Below are 17,249 nucleotides of genomic sequence, written 5' to 3' on the forward strand. Positions count from 1 at the left end.
ATACCAGGGCCTCCTCACTCATCCACTGGGCTGGGAATGGACCCATGTCTGGAATACCAGGGCCTCCTCACTCATCCACTGGGCTGTGAATGGACCCATGTCTGGAATACCAGGGCCTCCTCACTCATCCACTGGGCTGGGAAAGGACCCATGTCTGGAATACCAGTGCCGCCTCACTCATCCACTGGGCTGGGAATGGACCCATGTCTGGAATACCAGGGCCGCCTCACTCATCCTCTGGGCTGGGAATGGACTGACGTCTGGAATACCAGTGCCTCCTCACTCATCCACTGGGCTGTGAATGGACTGACGTCTGTAATACCAGTGCCTACTCACTCATCCACTGGGCTGTGAAAGGACCGACATCTGGAATACCAGGGCCTCCTCACTCATCCTCTGGGCTGTGATTGGACCTACATCTGGAATACCAGAGCCTACTCACTCATCCACTGTGCTGTGAATGGACCCATGTCTGGAATAGCAGGGCCTCCTCACTCATCACCAGGGCTGTGAATGGTCCCTTGTCCGGAATACGAGGGCCTACTCACTCATCCACTGTGCTGTGAATGGACCGACGTCTGGAATACCAGTGCTTCCTCACTCATCCACTGGGCTGGGAATGTACTCATGTCTGGAATAACAGGGCCTCTTCACTCATTCACTGGGCTATGAACTGTCCCATGTCTGGAATACCAGGGCCTCCTCACTCATCCACTGGGCTGGGAATGGACCCATGTCTGGAATACCAGGGCCTTCTCACTATCCACTGGGCTGTGAATGGACCGACATCTGGAATACCAGGGCCTCCTCACTCATCCTCTGGGCTGTGAATGGACCGACATCTGGAATACCAGGGACTCCTCACTCATCCACTGGGCTGTGAATGGACCGACGTCTGGAATACCAGGGCCTCCTCACTCATCCACTGGGCTGGGAATGGACCCATGTCTGGAATACCAGGGCCCCCCCACTCATCCACTGTGCTGTGAATGGACCCATGTCTGGAATACCAGGGCCTCCTCTCTCATCCACTGGGCTGGGAATGTACTCATGTCTAAAATAACAGGGCCTCCTCACTCATCCTCTGGGCTGTGAATGGACCGACATCTGGAATACCAGGGACTCCTCACTCATCCACAGGGCTGGGAATGTACTCATGTCTGGAATAACAGGGCCTCTTCACTCATCCACTGGGCTATGAACTGTACCATGTCTGGAATACCAGGGCCTCCTCACTCATCCACTGGGCTGGGAATGGACCCACGTCTGGAATACCAGGGCCTCCTCACTCATCCACTGGGCTGTGAATGGACCCATGTCTGGAATACCAGGGCCTCCTCTCTCATCCACTGGGCTGGGAATGGACTCATGTCTGGAATACCAGGGCCTCCTCACTCATCCACTGGGCTGTGAATGGACCCATGTCTGGAATACCAGGGCCTCCTCACTCATCCACTGGGCTGGGAATGGACCCATGTCTGGAATACCAGGGCCTCCTCACTCATCCACTGGGCTGTGAATGGACCCATGTCTGGAATACCAGGGCCTCCTCACTCATCCACTGGGCTGGGAAAGGACCCATGTCTGGAATACCAGTGCGGCCTCACTCATCCACTGGGCTGGGAATGGACCCATGTCTGGAATACCAGGGCCGCCTCACTCATCCACTGGGCTGGGAATGGACCCATGTCTGGAATACCAGGGCCGCCTCACTCATCCACTGGGCTGGGAATGGACCCATGTCTGGAATACCAGGGCCTCCTCACTCATCCACTGGGCTGTGAATGGACCGACATCTGGAATACCAGGGCCTCCTCACTCATCCTCTGGGCTGTGATTGGACCTACATCTGGAATACCAGAGCCTACTCACTCATCCACTGTGCTGTGAATGGACCCATGTCTGGAATAGCAGGGCCTCCTCACTCATCACCAGGGCTGTGAATGGTCCCTTGTCTGGAATACGAGGGCCTACTCACTCATCCACTGTGCTGTGAATGGACCGACGTCTGGAATACCAGTGCCTCCTCACTCATCCACTGGGCTGGGAATGTACTCATGTCTGGAATAACAGGGCCTCTTCACTCATCCACTGGGCTATGAACTGTACCATGTCTGGAATACCAGGGCCTCCTCACTCATCCACTGGGCTGGGAATGGACCCATGTCTGGAATACCAGGGCCTTCTCACTATCCACTGGGCTGTGAATGGACCGACACCTGGAATACCAGGGCCTCCTCACTCATCCTCTGGGCTGTGAATGGACCGACATCTGGAATACCAGGGACTCCTCACTCATCCACTGGGCTGTGAATGGACCGACGTCTGGAATACCAGGGCCTCCTCACTCATCCACTGGGCTGGGAATGGACCCATGTCTGGAATACCAGGGCCCCCCCACTCATCCACTGTGCTGTGAATGGACCCATGTCTGGAATACCAGGGCCTCCTCTCTCATCCACTGGGCTGGGAATGTACTCATGTCTAAAATAACAGGGCCTCTTCACTCATCCACTGGGCTATGAACTGTCCCATGTCTGGAATACCAGGGCCTCCTCACTCATCCACTGGGCTGTGAATGGACCCATGTCTGGAATACCAGGGCCTCCCTACTCATCCACTGGGCTGGGAATGGACCCATGTCTGGAATACCAGGGCCTCCTCACTCATCCACTGGGCTGGGAAAGGACCCATGTCTGGAATACCAGTGCCGCCTCACTCATCCACTGGGCTGGGAATGGACCCATGTCTGGAATACCAGTGCCGCCTCACTCATCCACTGGGCTGGGAATGGACCCACGTCTGGAATACCAGGGCCTCTTCACTCATCCACTGGGCTGGGAATGGACCCATGTCTGGAATACCAGGGCTTCCTCACTCATCCTCTGGGCTGGGAATGGACCGAAATCTGGAATACCAGGGTATCCTCACTCATCCACAGGGCTGTGAATGGACCGACGTCTGGAATACCAGGGCCTCCTCACTCATCCACTGGGCTGGGAATGGACCCACGTCTGGAATACCAGGGCCTCCTCACTCATCCACTGGGCTGTGAATGGACCCATGTCTGGAATACCAGGGCCTCCTCTCTCATCCACTGGGCTGGGAATGGACTCATGTCTGGAATACCAGGGCCTCCTCACTCATCCACTGGGCTGTGAATGGACCCATGTCTGGAATACCAGGGCCTCCTCACTCATCCACTGGGCTGGGAATGGACCCATGTCTGGAATACCAGGGCCTCCTCACTCATCCACTGGGCTGTGAATGGACCCATGTCTGGAATACCAGGGCCTCCTCACTCATCCACTGGGCTGGGAAAGGACCCATGTCTGGAATACCAGTGCCGCCTCACTCATCCACTGGGCTGGGAATGGACCCATGTCTGGAATACCAGGGCCGCCTCACTCATCCACTGGGCTGGGAATGGACCCATGTCTGGAATACCAGGGCCGCCTCACTCATCCACTGGGCTGGGAATGGACCCATGTCTGGAATACCAGGGCCTCCTCACTCATCCACTGGGCTGGGAATGGACCCATGTCTGGAATACCAGGGCCGCCTCACTCATCCACTGGGCTGTGAATGGACCGACATCTGGAATACCAGGGCCTCCTCACTCATCCTCTGGGCTGTGACTGGACCTACATCTGGAATACCAGAGCCTACTCACTCATCCACTGTGCTGTGAATGGACCCATGTCTGGAATAGCAGGGCCTCCTCACTCATCACCAGGGCTGTGAATGGTCCCTTGTCTGGAATACGAGGGCCTACTCACTCATCCACTGTGCTGTGAATGGACCGACGTCTGGAATACCAGTGCCTCCTCACTCATCCACTGGGCTGGGAATGTACTCATGTCTGGAATAACAGGGCCTCTTCACTCATCCACTGGGCTATGAACTGTACCATGTCTGGAATACCAGGGCCTCCTCAATCATCCACTGGGCTGGGAATGGACCCATGTCTGGAATACCAGGGCCTTCTCACTATCCACTGGGCTGTGAATGGACCGACATCTGGAATACCAGGGCCTCCTCACTCATCCTCTGGGCTGTGAATGGACCGACATCTGGAATACCAGGGACTCCTCACTCATCCACTGGGCTGTGAATGGACCGACGTCTGGAATACCAGGGCCTCCTCACTCATCCACTGGGCTGGGAATGGACCCATGTCTGGAATACCAGGGCCCCCCGACTCATCCACTGTGCTGTGAATGGACCCATGTCTGGAATACCAGGGCCTCCTCTCTCATCCACTGGGCTGGGAATGTACTCATGTCTAAAATAACAGGGCCTCTTCACTCATCCACTGGGCTATGAACTGTCCCATGTCTGGAATACCAGGGCCTCCTCTCTCATACACTGGGCTGGGAATGTACTCATGTCTGGAATAACAGGGCCTCTTCACTCATCCACTGGGCTGGGAATGGACCCATGTCTGGAATACCAGGGCTTCCTCACTCATCCACTGGGCTGGGAATGGACCCATGTCTGTAATACCAGGGCTTCCTCACTCAGTCTGTGGGCTGCTAATGGACCCATGTCTGGAATACCAGTGCCTTCTCACTATCCACTGGGCTGTGAATGGACCGACATCTGGAAAACCAGGGCCTCCTCACTCATCCTCTGGGCTGGGAATGGACTGACGTCTGGAATACCAGTGCCTCCTCACTCATCCACTGGGCTGTGAATGGACTGACGTCTGTAATACCAGTGCCTACTCACTCATCCACTGGGCTGTGAATGGACCGACATCTGGAATACCAGGGCCTCCTCACTCATCCTCTGGGCTGTGATTGGACCTACATCTGGAATACCAGAGCCTACTCACTCATCCACTGTGCTGTGAATGGACCCATGTCTGGAATAGCAGGGCCTCCTCACTCATCACCAGGGCTGTGAATGGTCCCTTGTCTGGAATACGAGGGCCTACTCACTCATCCACTGTGCTGTGAATGGACCGACGTCTGGAATACCAGTGCTTCCTCACTCATCCACTGGGCTGGGAATGTACTCATGTCTGGAATAACAGGGCCTCTTCACTCATCCACTGGGCTATGAACTGTCCCATGTCTGGAATACCAGGGCCTCCTCACTCATCCACTGGGCTGGGAATGGACCCATGTCTGGAATACCAGGGCCTTCTCAATATCCACTGGGCTGTGAATGGACCGACATCTGGAATACCAGGGCCTCCTCACTCATCCTCTGGGCTGTGAATGGACCGACATCTGGAATACCAGGGACTCCTCACTCATCCACTGGGCTGTGAATGGACCGACGTCTGGAATACCAGGGCCTCCTCACTCATCCACTGGGCTGGGAATGGACCCATGTCTGGAATACCAGGGCCCCCCCACTCATCCACTGTGCTGTGAATGGACCCATGTCTGGAATACCAGGGCCTCCTCTCTCATCCACTGGGCTGGGAATGTACTCATGTCTAAAATAACAGGGCCTCCTCACTCATCCTCTGGGCTGTGAATGGACCGACATCTGGAATACCAGGGACTCCTCACTCATCCACTGGGCTGTGAATGGACCGACGTCTGGAATACCAGGGCCTCCTCACTCATCCAGTGGGCTGCTAATGGACCGACATCTGGAATACCAGGGTATCCATCTCATCCTCTGTGCTCGGAATGGACTGACTACTGGAATACCAGGGCCTCCTCACTCATCCACTTGGGTGTGAACTGTCGCATGTCTGGAATACCAGGGCCTCCTCTCTCATCCACTGGGCTGTGAATGGACCCAGGTTTGGAATACCAGGGCCTCCTCACTCATCCGCTGGGCTGGGAATGGACCCATGTCTTCAATACCAGGGCCTCCTCACTCATCCACTTGGCTGGGAATGGACCCATGTCTGGAATACCAGGGCCTTCTCACTCATCCACTGGTCTGTGAACTGTCCCATATCTGGAATACCAGGGCCTCCTCACTCATCCACTGGGCTGTGAATGGACCGACGTTTGAAATACCAGTGCCTCCTCACTCATCCACTGGGATGTGAATGGACCCATGACTGGAATACCAGGACCTCCTCACTCATCCACTGGGCTGTGAATGGACCGACGTCTGTAATACCAGGGCCTTCTCACTCATTCACTGGGCTGGGAATGTACTCATGTCTGGAATACCAGGGTATCCATCTCATCCTCTGTGCTCGGAATGGACTGACGACTGGAATACCAGGGCCTCCTCACTCATCCACTGGGGTGTGAACTGTCGCATGTCTGGAATACCAGGGCCTCCTCTCTCATCCACTGGGCTGTGAATGGACCCAGGTTTGGAATACCAGGGCCTCCTCACTCATCCGCTGGGCTGGGAATGGACCCATGTCTTCAATACCAGGGCCTCCTCACTCATCCACTTGGCTGGGAATGGACCCATGTCTGGAATACCAGGGCCTTCTCACTCATCCACTGGTCTGTGAACTGTCCCATATCTGGAATACCAGGGCCTCCTCACTCATCCACTGGGCTGTGAATGGACCGACGTTTGAAATACCAGTGCCTCCTCACTCATCCACTGGGATGTGAATGGACCCATGTCTGGAATACCAGGACCTCCTCACTCATCCACTGGGCTGTGAATGGACCGACGTCTGTAATACCAGGGCCTTCTCACTCATTCACTGGGCTGGGAATGTACTCATGTCTGGAATACCAGGGCCTCCTCACTCATCCTCTGGGCTGTGAATGGACCCATGTCTGGAATACCAGGGCCTCCTCACTCATCCTCTGGGCTGTGAATGGACCCATGTCTGGAATACCAGGGCCTCCTCTCTCATCCACTGGTCTGGGAATGTACTCATGTCTAAAATAACAGGGCCTCTTCACTCATCCACTGGGCTATGAACTGTCCCATGTCTGGAATACCAGGGCCTCCTCTCTCATACACTGGGCTGGGAATGTACTCATGTCTGGAATAACAGGGCCTCTTCACTCATCCACTGGGCTGGGAATGGACCCATGTCTGGAATACCAGGGCTTCCTCACTCATCCTCTGGGCTGGGAATGGAACGAAATCTGGAATACCAGGGTATCCTCACTCATCCACTGGGCTGGGAATGGACCCATGTCTGGAATACCAGGGCTTCCTCACTCATCCACTGGGCTGGGAATGGACCCATGTCTGTAATACCAGGGCTTCCTCACTCAGTCTGTGGGCTGCTAATGGACCCATGTCTGGAATACCAGTGCCTTCTCACTATCCACTGGGCTGTGAATGGACCGACATCTGGAAAACCAGGGCCTCCTCACTCATCCTCTGGGCTGGGAATGGACTGACGTCTGGAATACCAGTGCCTCCTCACTCATCCACTGGGCTGTGAATGGACTGACGTCTGTAATACCAGTGCCTACTCACTCATCCACTGGGCTGTGAATGGACCGACATCTGGAATACCAGGGCCTCCTCACTCATCCTCTGGGCTGTGATTGGACCTACATCTGGAATACCAGAGCCTACTCACTCATCCACTGTGCTGTGAATGGACCCATGTCTGGAATAGCAGGGCCTCCTCACTCATCACCAGGGCTGTGAATGGTCCCTTGTCTGGAATACGAGGGCCTACTCACTCATCCACTGTGCTGTGAATGGACCGACGTCTGGAATACCAGTGCTTCCTCACTCATCCACTGGGCTGGGAATGTACTCATGTCTGGAATAACAGGGCCTCTTCACTCATCCACTGGGCTATGAACTGTCCCATGTCTGGAATACCAGGGCCTCCTCACTCATCCACTGGGCTGGGAATGGACCCATGTCTGGAATACCAGGGCCTTCTCACTATCCACTGGGCTGTGAATGGACCGACATCTGGAATACCAGGGCCTCCTCACTCATCCTCTGGGCTGTGAATGGACCGACATCTGGAATACCAGGGACTCCTCACTCATCCACTGGGCTGTGAATGGACCGACGTCTGGAATACCAGGGCCTCCTCACTCATCCACTGGGCTGGGAATGGACCCATGTCTGGAATACCAGGGCCCCCCCACTCATCCACTGTGCTGTGAATGGACCCATGTCTGGAATACCAGGGCCTCCTCTCTCATCCACTGGGCTGGGAATGTACTCATGTCTAAAATAACAGGGCCTCCTCACTCATCCTCTGGGCTGTGAATGGACCGACATCTGGAATACCAGGGACTCCGCACTCATCCACTGGGCTGTGAATGGACCGACGTCTGGAATACCAGGGCCTCCTCACTCATCCAGTGGTCTGCTAATGGACCGACATCTGGAATACCAGGGTATCCATCTCATCCTCTGTGCTCAGAATGGACTGACGACTGGAATACCAGGGCCTCCTCACTCATCCACTGGGGTGTGAACTGTCGCATGTCTGGAATACCAGGGCCTCCTCTCTCATCCACTGGGCTGTGAATGGACCCAGGTTTGGAATACCAGGGCCTCCTCACTCATCCGCTGGGCTGGGAATGGACCCATGTCTTCAATACCAGGGCCTCCTCACTCATCCACTTGGCTGGGAATGGACCCATGTCTGGAATACCAGGGCCTTCTCACTCATCCACTGGTCTGTGAACTGTCCCATATCTGGAATACCAGGGCCTCCTCACTCATCCACTGGGCTGTGAATGGACCGACGTTTGAAATACCAGTGCCTCCTCACTCATCCACTGGGATGTGAATGGACCCATGTCTGGAATACCAGGACCTCCTCACTCATCCACTGGGCTGTGAATGGACCGACGTCTGTAATACCAGGGCCTTCTCACTCATTCACTGGGCTGGGAATGTACTCATGTCTGGAATACCAGGGCCTCCTCACTCATCCTCTGGGCTGTGAATGGACCCATGTCTGGAATACCAGGGCCTCCTCACTCATCCTCTGGGCTGTGAATGGACCCATGTCTGGAATACCAGGGCCTCCTCTCTCATCCACTGGGATGGGAATGTACTCATGTCTAAAATAACAGGGCCTCTTCACTCATCCACTGGGCTATGAACTGTCCCATGTCTGGAATACCAGGGCCTCCTCTCTCATACACTGGGCTGGGAATGTACTCATCTCTGGAATAACAGGGCCTCTTCACTCATCCACTGGGCTGGGAATGGACCCATGTCTGGAATACCAGGGCTTCCTCACTCATCCTCTGGGCTGGGAATGGACCGAAATCTGGAATACCAGGGTATCCTCACTCATCCACAGGGCTGTGAATGGACCGACGTCTGGAATACCAGGGCCTCCTCACTCATCCACTGGGCTGGGAATGGACCCATGTCTGGATTCCAGGGCCTCCTCACTCATCCACTGGGCTGGGAATGGACCCACGTCTGGAATACCAGGGCCTCCTCACTCATCCACTGGGCTGGGAATGGACCCATGTCTGGAATAACAGGGCCTCCTCACTCATCCTGTGGGCTGCTAATGGACCAACATCTGGAATACCAGGGCCTCCTCACTCATCCACTGGGCTGTGAATGGACCCATGTCTGGAATACCAGGGCCTCCTCTCTCATCCACTGGGCTGGGAATGGACTCATGTCTGGAATACCAGGGCCTCCTCACTCATCCACTGGGCTGTGAATGGAACCATGTCTGGAATACCAGGGCCTCCTCTCTCATCCACTGGGCTGGGAATGGACTCATGTCTGGAATACCAGGGCCTCCTCACTCATCCACTGGGCTGTGAATGGACCCATGTCTGGAATACCAGGGCCTCCTCACTCATCCTGTTTGCTGTTAATGGACCGACATCTGGAATACCAGTGCCTCCTCACTCATCCACTGGGCTGTGAATGTACCTATGTCTGGAATACCAGGACCTCCACACTCATCCACTTAGCTGTGAATGGACCGACGTCTGGAATACCAGGGCCTCCTCACTCATCCACTGGGCTGGGAATGGACCAATGTCTGGAATAACAGGGCCTCCTCACTCATCCTGTGGGCTGCTAATGGACCAACATCTGGAATACCAGGGCCTCCTCACTCATCCACTGGGCTGTGAATGGACCCATGTCTGGAATACCAGGGCCTCCTCACACATCCTGTGGGCTGCTAATGGACCAACATCTGGAATACCAGGGCATCCTCACTCATCCACTGGGCTGTGAATGGACCCATGTCTGGAATACCAGGGCCTCCTCTCTCATCCACTGGGCTGGGAATGGACTCATGTCTGGAATACCAGGGCCTCCTCACTCATCCACTGGGCTGTGAATGGACCCATGTCTGGAATACCAGGGCCTCCTCACTCATCCACTGGGCTGGGAATGGACCCATGTCTGGAATACCAGGGCCTCCTCACTCATCCACTGGGCTGTGAATGGACCCATGTCTGGAATACCAGGGCCTCCTCACTCATCCACTGGGCTGGGAAAGGACCCATGTCTGGAATACCAGTGCCGCCTCACTCATCCACTGGGCTGGGAATGGACCCATGTCTGGAATACCAGGGCCGCCTCACTCATCCTCTGGGCTGGGAATGGACTGACGTCTGGAATACCAGTGCCTCCTCACTCATCCACTGGGCTGTGAATGGACTGACGTCTGTAATACCAGTGCCTACTCACTCATCCACTGGGCTGTGAAAGGACCGACATCTGGAATACCAGGGCCTCCTCACTCATCCTCTGGGCTGTGATTGGACCTACATCTGGAATACCAGAGCCTACTCACTCATCCACTGTGCTGTGAATGGACCCATGTCTGGAATAGCAGGGCCTCCTCACTCATCACCAGGGCTGTGAATGGTCCCTTGTCCGGAATACGAGGGCCTACTCACTCATCCACTGTGCTGTGAATGGACCGACGTCTGGAATACCAGTGCTTCCTCACTCATCCACTGGGCTGGGAATGTACTCATGTCTGGAATAACAGGGCCTCTTCACTCATTCACTGGGCTATGAACTGTCCCATGTCTGGAATACCAGGGCCTCCTCACTCATCCACTGGGCTGGGAATGGACCCATGTCTGGAATACCAGGGCCTTCTCACTATCCACTGGGCTGTGAATGGACCGACATCTGGAATACCAGGGCCTCCTCACTCATCCTCTGGGCTGTGAATGGACCGACATCTGGAATACCAGGGACTCCTCACTCATCCACTGGGCTGTGAATGGACCGACGTCTGGAATACCAGGGCCTCCTCACTCATCCACTGGGCTGGGAATGGACCCATGTCTGGAATACCAGGGCCCCCCCACTCATCCACTGTGCTGTGAATGGACCCATGTCTGGAATACCAGGGCCTCCTCTCTCATCCACTGGGCTGGGAATGTACTCATGTCTAAAATAACAGGGCCTCCTCACTCATCCTCTGGGCTGTGAATGGACCGACATCTGGAATACCAGGGACTCCTCACTCATCCACAGGGCTGGGAATGTACTCATGTCTGGAATAACAGGGCCTCTTCACTCATCCACTGGGCTATGAACTGTACCATGTCTGGAATACCAGGGCCTCCTCACTCATCCACTGGGCTGGGAATGGACCCACGTCTGGAATACCAGGGCCTCCTCACTCATCCACTGGGCTGTGAATGGACCCATGTCTGGAATACCAGGGCCTCCTCTCTCATCCACTGGGCTGGGAATGGACTCATGTCTGGAATACCAGGGCCTCCTCACTCATCCACTGGGCTGTGAATGGACCCATGTCTGGAATACCAGGGCCTCCTCACTCATCCACTGGGCTGGGAATGGACCCATGTCTGGAATACCAGGGCCTCCTCACTCATCCACTGGGCTGTGAATGGACCCATGTCTGGAATACCAGGGCCTCCTCACTCATCCACTGGGCTGGGAAAGGACCCATGTCTGGAATACCAGTGCGGCCTCACTCATCCACTGGGCTGGGAATGGACCCATGTCTGGAATACCAGGGCCGCCTCACTCATCCACTGGGCTGGGAATGGACCCATGTCTGGAATACCAGGGCCGCCTCACTCATCCACTGGGCTGGGAATGGACCCATGTCTGGAATACCAGGGCCTCCTCACTCATCCACTGGGCTGTGAATGGACCGACATCTGGAATACCAGGGCCTCCTCACTCATCCTCTGGGCTGTGATTGGACCTACATCTGGAATACCAGAGCCTACTCACTCATCCACTGTGCTGTGAATGGACCCATGTCTGGAATAGCAGGGCCTCCTCACTCATCACCAGGGCTGTGAATGGTCCCTTGTCTGGAATACGAGGGCCTACTCACTCATCCACTGTGCTGTGAATGGACCGACGTCTGGAATACCAGTGCCTCCTCACTCATCCACTGGGCTGGGAATGTACTCATGTCTGGAATAACAGGGCCTCTTCACTCATCCACTGGGCTATGAACTGTACCATGTCTGGAATACCAGGGCCTCCTCACTCATCCACTGGGCTGGGAATGGACCCATGTCTGGAATACCAGGGCCTTCTCACTATCCACTGGGCTGTGAATGGACCGACACCTGGAATACCAGGGCCTCCTCACTCATCCTCTGGGCTGTGAATGGACCGACATCTGGAATACCAGGGACTCCTCACTCATCCACTGGGCTGTGAATGGACCGACGTCTGGAATACCAGGGCCTCCTCACTCATCCACTGGGCTGGGAATGGACCCATGTCTGGAATACCAGGGCCCCCCCACTCATCCACTGTGCTGTGAATGGACCCATGTCTGGAATACCAGGGCCTCCTCTCTCATCCACTGGGCTGGGAATGTACTCATGTCTAAAATAACAGGGCCTCTTCACTCATCCACTGGGCTATGAACTGTCCCATGTCTGGAATACCAGGGCCTCCTCACTCATCCACTGGGCTGTGAATGGACCCATGTCTGGAATACCAGGGCCTCCCTACTCATCCACTGGGCTGGGAATGGACCCATGTCTGGAATACCAGGGCCTCCTCACTCATCCACTGGGCTGGGAAAGGACCCATGTCTGGAATACCAGTGCCGCCTCACTCATCCACTGGGCTGGGAATGGACCCATGTCTGGAATACCAGTGCCGCCTCACTCATCCACTGGGCTGGGAATGGACCCACGTCTGGAATACCAGGGCCTCTTCACTCATCCACTGGGCTGGGAATGGACCCATGTCTGGAATACCAGGGCTTCCTCACTCATCCTCTGGGCTGGGAATGGACCGAAATCTGGAATACCAGGGTATCCTCACTCATCCACAGGGCTGTGAATGGACCGACGTCTGGAATACCAGGGCCTCCTCACTCATCCACTGGGCTGGGAATGGACACACGTCTGGAATACCAGGGCCTCCTCACTCATCCACTGGGCTGTGAATGGACCCATGTCTGGAATACCAGGGCCTCCTCTCTCATCCACTGGGCTGGGAATGGACTCATGTCTGGAATACCAGGGCCTCCTCACTCATCCACTGGGCTGTGAATGGACCCATGTCTGGAATACCAGGGCCTCCTCACTCATCCACTGGGCTGGGAATGGACCCATGTCTGGAATACCAGGGCCTCCTCACTCATCCACTGGGCTGTGAATGGACACATGTCTGGAATACCAGGGCCTCCTCACTCATCCACTGGGCTGGGAAAGGACCCATGTCTGGAATACCAGTGCCGCCTCACTCATCCACTGGGCTGGGAATGGACCCATGTCTGGAATACCAGGGCCGCCTCACTCATCCACTGGGCTGGGAATGGACCCATGTCTGGAATACCAGGGCCGCCTCACTCATCCACTGGGCTGGGAATGGACCCATGTCTGGAATACCAGGGCCTCCTCACTCATCCACTGGGCTGGGAATGGACCCATGTCTGGAATACCAGGGCCGCCTCACTCATCCACTGGGCTGTGAATGGACCGACATCTGGAATACCAGGGCCTCCTCACTCATCCTCTGGGCTGTGACTGGACCTACATCTGGAATACCAGAGCCTACTCACTCATCCACTGTGCTGTGAATGGACCCATGTCTGGAATAGCAGGGCCTCCTCACTCATCACCAGGGCTGTGAATGGTCCCTTGTCTGGAATACGAGGGCCTACTCACTCATCCACTGTGCTGTGAATGGACCGACGTCTGGAATACCAGTGCCTCCTCACTCATCCACTGGGCTGGGAATGTACTCATGTCTGGAATAACAGGGCCTCTTCACTCATCCACTGGGCTATGAACTGTACCATGTCTGGAATACCAGGGCCTCCTCAATCATCCACTGGGCTGGGAATGGACCCATGTCTGGAATACCAGGGCCTTCTCACTATCCACTGGGCTGTGAATGGACCGACATCTGGAATACCAGGGCCTCCTCACTCATCCTCTGGGCTGTGAATGGACCGACATCTGGAATACCAGGGACTCCTCACTCATCCACTGGGCTGTGAATGGACCGACGTCTGGAATACCAGGGCCTCCTCACTCATCCACTGGGCTGGGAATGGACCCATGTCTGGAATACCAGGGCCCCCCGACTCATCCACTGTGCTGTGAATGGACCCATGTCTGGAATACCAGGGCCTCCTCTCTCATCCACTGGGCTGGGAATGTACTCATGTCTAAAATAACAGGGCCTCTTCACTCATCCACTGGGCTATGAACTGTCCCATGTCTGGAATACCAGGGCCTCCTCTCTCATACACTGGGCTGGGAATGTACTCATGTCTGGAATAACAGGGCCTCTTCACTCATCCACTGGGCTGGGAATGGACCCATGTCTGGAATACCAGGGCTTCCTCACTCATCCACTGGGCTGGGAATGGACCCATGTCTGTAATACCAGGGCTTCCTCACTCAGTCTGTGGGCTGCTAATGGACCCATGTCTGGAATACCAGTGCCTTCTCACTATCCACTGGGCTGTGAATGGACCGACATCTGGAAAACCAGGGCCTCCTCACTCATCCTCTGGGCTGGGAATGGACTGACGTCTGGAATACCAGTGCCTCCTCACTCATCCACTGGGCTGTGAATGGACTGACGTCTGTAATACCAGTGCCTACTCACTCATCCACTGGGCTGTGAATGGACCGACATCTGGAATACCAGGGCCTCCTCACTCATCCTCTGGGCTGTGATTGGACCTACATCTGGAATACCAGAGCCTACTCACTCATCCACTGTGCTGTGAATGGACCCATGTCTGGAATAGCAGGGCCTCCTCACTCATCACCAGGGCTGTGAATGGTCCCTTGTCTGGAATACGAGGGCCTACTCACTCATCCACTGTGCTGTGAATGGACCGACGTCTGGAATACCAGTGCTTCCTCACTCATCCACTGGGCTGGGAATGTACTCATGTCTGGAATAACAGGGCCTCTTCACTCATCCACTGGGCTATGAACTGTCCCATGTCTGGAATACCAGGGCCTCCTCACTCATCCACTGGGCTGGGAATGGACCCATGTCTGGAATACCAGGGCCTTCTCAATATCCACTGGGCTGTGAATGGACCGACATCTGGAATACCAGGGCCTCCTCACTCATCCTCTGGGCTGTGAATGGACCGACATCTGGAATACCAGGGACTCCTCACTCATCCACTGGGCTGTGAATGGACCGACGTCTGGAATACCAGGGCCTCCTCACTCATCCACTGGGCTGGGAATGGACCCATGTCTGGAATACCAGGGCCCCCCCACTCATCCACTGTGCTGTGAATGGACCCATGTCTGGAATACCAGGGCCTCCTCTCTCATCCACTGGGCTGGGAATGTACTCATGTCTAAAATAACAGGGCCTCCTCACTCATCCTCTGGGCTGTGAATGGACCGACATCTGGAATACCAGGGACTCCTCACTCATCCACTGGGCTGTGAATGGACCGACGTCTGGAATACCAGGGCCTCCTCACTCATCCAGTGGGCTGCTAATGGACCGACATCTGGAATACCAGGGTATCCATCTCATCCTCTGTGCTCGGAATGGACTGACTACTGGAATACCAGGGCCTCCTCACTCATCCACTTGGGTGTGAACTGTCGCATGTCTGGAATACCAGGGCCTCCTCTCTCATCCACTGGGCTGTGAATGGACCCAGGTTTGGAATACCAGGGCCTCCTCACTCATCCGCTGGGCTGGGAATGGACCCATGTCTTCAATACCAGGGCCTCCTCACTCATCCACTTGGCTGGGAATGGACCCATGTCTGGAATACCAGGGCCTTCTCACTCATCCACTGGTCTGTGAACTGTCCCATATCTGGAATACCAGGGCCTCCTCACTCATCCACTGGGCTGTGAATGGACCGACGTTTGAAATACCAGTGCCTCCTCACTCATCCACTGGGATGTGAATGGACCCATGACTGGAATACCAGGACCTCCTCACTCATCCACTGGGCTGTGAATGGACCGACGTCTGTAATACCAGGGCCTTCTCACTCATTCACTGGGCTGGGAATGTACTCATGTCTGGAATACCAGGGTATCCATCTCATCCTCTGTGCTCGGAATGGACTGACGACTGGAATACCAGGGCCTCCTCACTCATCCACTGGGGTGTGAACTGTCGCATGTCTGGAATACCAGGGCCTCCTCTCTCATCCACTGGGCTGTGAATGGACCCAGGTTTGGAATACCAGGGCCTCCTCACTCATCCGCTGGGCTGGGAATGGACCCATGTCTTCAATACCAGGGCCTCCTCACTCATCCACTTGGCTGGGAATGGACCCATGTCTGGAATACCAGGGCCTTCTCACTCATCCACTGGTCTGTGAACTGTCCCATATCTGGAATACCAGGGCCTCCTCACTCATCCACTGGGCTGTGAATGGACCGACGTTTGAAATACCAGTGCCTCCTCACTCATCCACTGGGATGTGAATGGACCCATGTCTGGAATACCAGGACCTCCTCACTCATCCACTGGGCTGTGAATGGACCGACGTCTGTAATACCAGGGCCTTCTCACTCATTCACTGGGCTGGGAATGTACTCATGTCTGGAATACCAGGGCCTCCTCACTCATCCTCTGGGCTGTGAATGGACCCATGTCTGGAATACCAGGGCCTCCTCACTCATCCTCTGGGCTGTGAATGGACCCATGTCTGGAATACCAGGGCCTCCTCTCTCATCCACTGGTCTGGGAATGTACTCATGTCTAAAATAACAGGGCCTCTTCACTCATCCACTGGGCTATGAACTGTCCCATGTCTGGAATACCAGGGCCTCCTCTCTCATACACTGGGCTGGGAATGTACTCATGTCTGGAATAACAGGGCCTCTTCACTCATCCACTGGGCTGGGAATGGACCCATGTCTGGAATACCAGGGCTTCCTCACTCATCCTCTGGGCTGGGAATGGAA

Source organism: Hypanus sabinus, chromosome 6, assembly GCF_030144855.1.
Source record: "Hypanus sabinus isolate sHypSab1 chromosome 6, sHypSab1.hap1, whole genome shotgun sequence".
Classification (NCBI taxonomy): Eukaryota; Metazoa; Chordata; class Chondrichthyes; order Myliobatiformes; family Dasyatidae; genus Hypanus; species Hypanus sabinus.